Source organism: Papaver somniferum, chromosome 5 (genome assembly GCF_003573695.1).
Source record: "Papaver somniferum cultivar HN1 chromosome 5, ASM357369v1, whole genome shotgun sequence".
Classification (NCBI taxonomy): domain Eukaryota; kingdom Viridiplantae; phylum Streptophyta; class Magnoliopsida; order Ranunculales; family Papaveraceae; genus Papaver; species Papaver somniferum.
This window is the reverse complement of record NC_039362.1, coordinates 164955433-164960195: the sequence shown is the minus strand read 5'-3', so window position 1 is coordinate 164960195 and position 4763 is coordinate 164955433. Positions and strand designations below refer to the sequence as shown.

The 4763-nt window shown below is 36.3% G+C and overlaps 1 non-coding gene across 1 annotated transcript; it reads right to left on the bottom strand.

The window, feature by feature from the left end:
* Positions 1-791: 791 nt before the first annotated feature.
* LOC113284893 lies at positions 792-895 on the bottom strand. Its single transcript, XR_003328420.1, has one exon. It is a non-coding gene; the product is annotated as a small nucleolar RNA R71 (small nucleolar RNA).
* Positions 896-4763: the final 3868 nt, after the last annotated feature.

Sequence of the window (4763 nt, the reverse complement as noted above, 5' to 3'; positions counted from 1 at the left end):
ATCTTTTTGGGCATGTAATAATTATTTTAATTTTAATTTTATTTCTTTCTTTATTTGGGATTGTAATAATTTTAGTTTTATTTTTATTTTCTTTTTTTGTGGGTTTGTAATAATTAGTTTTATTTTTATTTCTTTCTTTATTTGGGCTTGTAATTTAGTTGTTTGTTAGGCTTGTAGTTTCTTAATAGTGGGCTTGCTCTAAACTTAACTTTTTGGATTTTGGGCTTGCCTTTTTGTGAACCAAACTTAACTAAATTTTGGGCTAAAAAAAAAAAAAAAAAATTTGCTTCTAATTTCAAAAACCAAATTTTTGCTCCCCATCTTTAAAAACCAAAATGGGCTTTGCCCCTTGCCTTTAAAAACCAAATTTTCATCAACCAAATAGTGGGCTTTGTGTCACACTAGTTTCCTTTTTTTCAAATATGGGCCAACCTCATGCTCTCCATGAATACATGTTTCCCACAATAAAAACTCAATTATCATGTATTGTTTTACCTCAAACCGATAACTTTTTTAAAATAAATGCAAGCATGATACAAATACTTCCAAAATTTCGAGGGTTCGATTCTGAGAACCCCTACACTCATGTAAGAGAGTTTGAACAAATTTGCCGGATTATGCAACCTGAACATATGTCCGAAGACTCTCTGAAATTGCGTTTGTTTACTTTTTCTTTAAAGGAAAAGGCCAAAACATGGTTTTACGGTTTGAGACCACAATCAATCACCACTTGGGAACAACTCACTAATCAATTTTTCCAAAGATTTTTTCCACATCATAGGACCATCGCTATTCGTCAAAATATCAATTGTTTTGTCCAGTTGGATGAGGAAACTGTTTTTGACTATTTTGAACGTTTTAATGATTTGTTGAGCGAATGTCCACACCATGGATTTGAGAAGTGGAGACTTGTCGCTATCCTCTATGAGGGACTAGACTTTAAATCTCGAGTCATGGTTGAGTGTATGTGTAATGGTGAATTTCTTGATAAAACTGTGGACGATGCATGGAAATTTTTAGCTGAGATTGCAGAGAAAACCCGTCAATGGGAATCCATTAGGGAAACTGAGACACTGTCACATGATATAGGTGATAATGAATTGAACTTTGAAAATAGCATGTTTAGTCCTTCCCATGTGTATGATATTGAATATGAACCTAATCTAGAGGAACATGAGTTGACTAATGACACCACAACTGCTAATAGGGACAAGTATGCATATTACTATGATGATGATGATGATAATGTTATGTTAGAAGAACATGTCTATGCTGAAAATGTTGTGGAACCTTTGGTTTCAAATACATTAGGTTTTCTGCCCCGACCTTCATGAATGATATTTCTTCTAGTATTCCATATGCATGTGATGTTGATACTGATTTAGATATTGTGCAATTATCCTGTGAAGAGCATGACTTAGGTAAATCTTCTGTTGACACTAATGATCCTATGCATGAAAACATAGTTGATGTGTCTGATTCCATACTTAAGCCACATATATTGCTTCTGTTGATGATAATTTGAATATATCGGATAACCATGATTCTGAATTAGGACTTGTGCAAATTTTTTGTGATGATGAGCATGCTACACATCTTGAGTGTGACTTAGATAATGCTGATGTGACTGATAATATTGATACTCTTGATCTCATGCATGTGAGACGCTTAGATGTCACTTTCTTGCCTAAGTCACAATCTGATAGCCTTGCATCCTACCTAGATTTGGTTTGTAACAATATTGTCAAACCAATTTTCATGAGAATACCTAATCTAGGCCTGGAACTGTGTGCCTCTCAAGTCCTCTTGGACTATTTTGCATCTAAATACAATACTTTCGAGGAGCCACAGTTAGGATATGCATGTTTGCCCGTCCCTAGCAAAGTTCATTTCGAGCTAGACCTTGTGCATGATGAACCCCCAAAACTGCGAGATTTTGTACCCAAAATATATCTGTTGAAAATCCAGGTTTGGGGGTAGCTTTTGTTTCACAGCCTCACTTGCATGCCTATCATATTATTATTGTGTGAAGCTGTTGAAATGTCTACACTTTGTCTTTTGGGTTGATCCTCAACTCTTTAGACTGTATATAGTGAATTGTTTGTATATAATCTGGTAGGTAATGTTTAGTGGATCATATGTTTCTTGTATATATTGTGCTAACCCAATGTGAATTCAGTTGAGTTACTGTTGGGTTTTGCCTTGAATAATGGAGTTCAAAACTTGCTTTCGCCAATATCCGGTAATCTCTTTCCTTTTTCTACACTTAGCATCGTTCTCATGGTATGTGTTATAATCATGTTTATCTTTTGAAACATTGAGGACAATGTTTAGTTTAGGTTTGGGGGTGAAAAGTAGATACTTTGATAACATGCTATAATCGAAAAATAGAACTCATTCTTTTTGAAAAAAAAAAAAAAAATAAAAATTAAAAAAAAAAAAAAAAAAAAAACATAAAAATGGAGCTCATTTACCTTGAAATGTTGACTCTTGTGCAAATATGTAATTAGGATTCTTAGTCTAGATATTTAGGCACCCTGATTCTAGCACAATTCACATAGTGATAAGAAACTTGCACACGCACGATCTACCAATACATGTATAGCCTCATCCTTGAGGTGTTTATAGGAAGTTAGATTGCCAATCACTTTAGAATACTGAACGAACTTGACTAGCTTGTTCTTTGGTTGGCTGGGATAGAAGTTGGAGGATACGTTAAGAAAAGCAACCATAGAATTTGACCGGATGCATTCGATAAGGGCCACCTCTTGCTAAGAGTCATGTAATTATGTTTTTCTTTTGTTCATGTATCAAAGTGTCACTATGTTGTAAAGATCAAAGTTATTTCTTCAAAAAAAAAAAAAAAAAAAATCAAAAAATTCAGAAAAATCAAAAAAAATATCAAAAAAAAAAAAAAAATCAAGTATTTATTCCATGTTTTGTCATGTTAAAGACAATAGTTCTCTCTTGTTCCAAAAATAAAAGAGAGTAATCAATGTAAATAAGAGTCATGTAAAGAGTCATCTTTTTGTTGTAAATAGTCTTGTAATAAGCAAGGAGGGTGCAGCCATCGATGTATAACGCGGGTAAACTGAAATATCACCAACTCATTGGGTGAACATTCACAATTCTCGTAAAGCCGGAAAGCTAGCTTGGCTTAGAATTCGGTTCTTAGCCTAAAAACTATCTCTTGGTGATTAGTAGTCATAACTTCAGGTCATTCTAGAAACATGTGTAGATACACTTTACACTCTTATCACATGTATTTATTTGTTATCACTGCTAGGATTGTGCCTTAGATAGCTAGATTGACATCTCCATTTTGCTGTGAGCTTCTATTGTCTTGCACATGTCACATTTCATGGAATCTGAGCTTATATTTTGTCCTAGAACTTTGTAGGTACGTTCTAAGCAAACCTTCACGAGACTTCAACTCGTCCACTAGGGACACTTAGTGGTTTAAAAGTCTTAGTGCATACGCTAAATGCATTCGAGAGACCAGCGACAGTGGTATAGGTAGGATTTCCTTAGTTTTGTTTTACTTGAGGACAAGTAAAATTCAGGTTTGGGGGTATTTGATGAGTGCTAAAAAGTGCATATTTCTATATCTTTTTCTTGGCAATTAACTCATCTTTTGTGCTCTAATTCTCCATTTTATCCCATATTCTGTATTTTCATTGTTTTCAAGAATAAATACTTTTCTTAATTAATTTTGTATTTTTAGGTTCTAAATAAAGTTTGGATGGAATTACGGAGCGAAAAGAGCAGAAAAGTGGTGGAAGCCGAGAGGAATTACGCAAGGAAGCCGCGAGGAATGTTGTGCACAAGACCAAAAGGCTAGAAATGGGCTTAACAAGGAAGAATTGTTCTTAAAGAAGATATGGGCTTGGCATATCCAAGGCCCAAAACCCTCACCCAGATCCATTTCCTATATCCATACCCGTTTCCCTTTCTAGCCGTCAGATTGGACACATCTGAATCCAATGGTCGCAACATCGCCAGTACATCAAAGTCTGAAGCTCCTGTCTAACACTACAGCACCTAACTCCATCTTGCGCCGTTAATTTCGTTGTATTATACAATCCAACGGTCGCTACAAGCTCTTCACGTAAAGCCGTTAGATCGATCTATCATTTATACATCCCACGGCTCAGCGTCGCAGATCATCAAACTTTGCTATCTCCGCCTCACACCATAGTACCTAATACCTATACCCATCAACCAAACACACCCCAACCTTCTTCTCCATCGACTTTACCTCCCCCATCCCTCTGTAGAGAAACAACCACCACCTTCTCCATCACCACCACCAACTCTGCCGTACAACCACGAGAAATCCAACCACCACCACACCCCTCTTCCAAATCCCATCACCAACTATCTCGCCCCTTCTCTTGAGCCATCTACTTCACTAATTTCACACGTTTCTCTGAAACCCTAAGCATGTGAAAATAGTGAATTAGGTCGAGCTAGAGCAGGAAAAGGACCAGGAGAGGCAGACACAGAGTGGGTAGAAGCGTAGGAGTGAAATTCGAGAAGTATGGGTAAGTTTCTACAAACCCTAATTTCAACTGTATTTGGGATTTTTGGGAATTGGGTGTATGAACCCTAATTATGTAAATTGGGTATAAATAGGACTTGTGGGTGTTGTTGTAGAGATATGCCTGGGCTAGCCAGAGCTTCACCCAAGGGGCCTGGAATAGCCAGTGCTTCCAAGTTGTTTTCAGTTCATGTTTTGAAGTCAATATTATTTCAATTTCAGC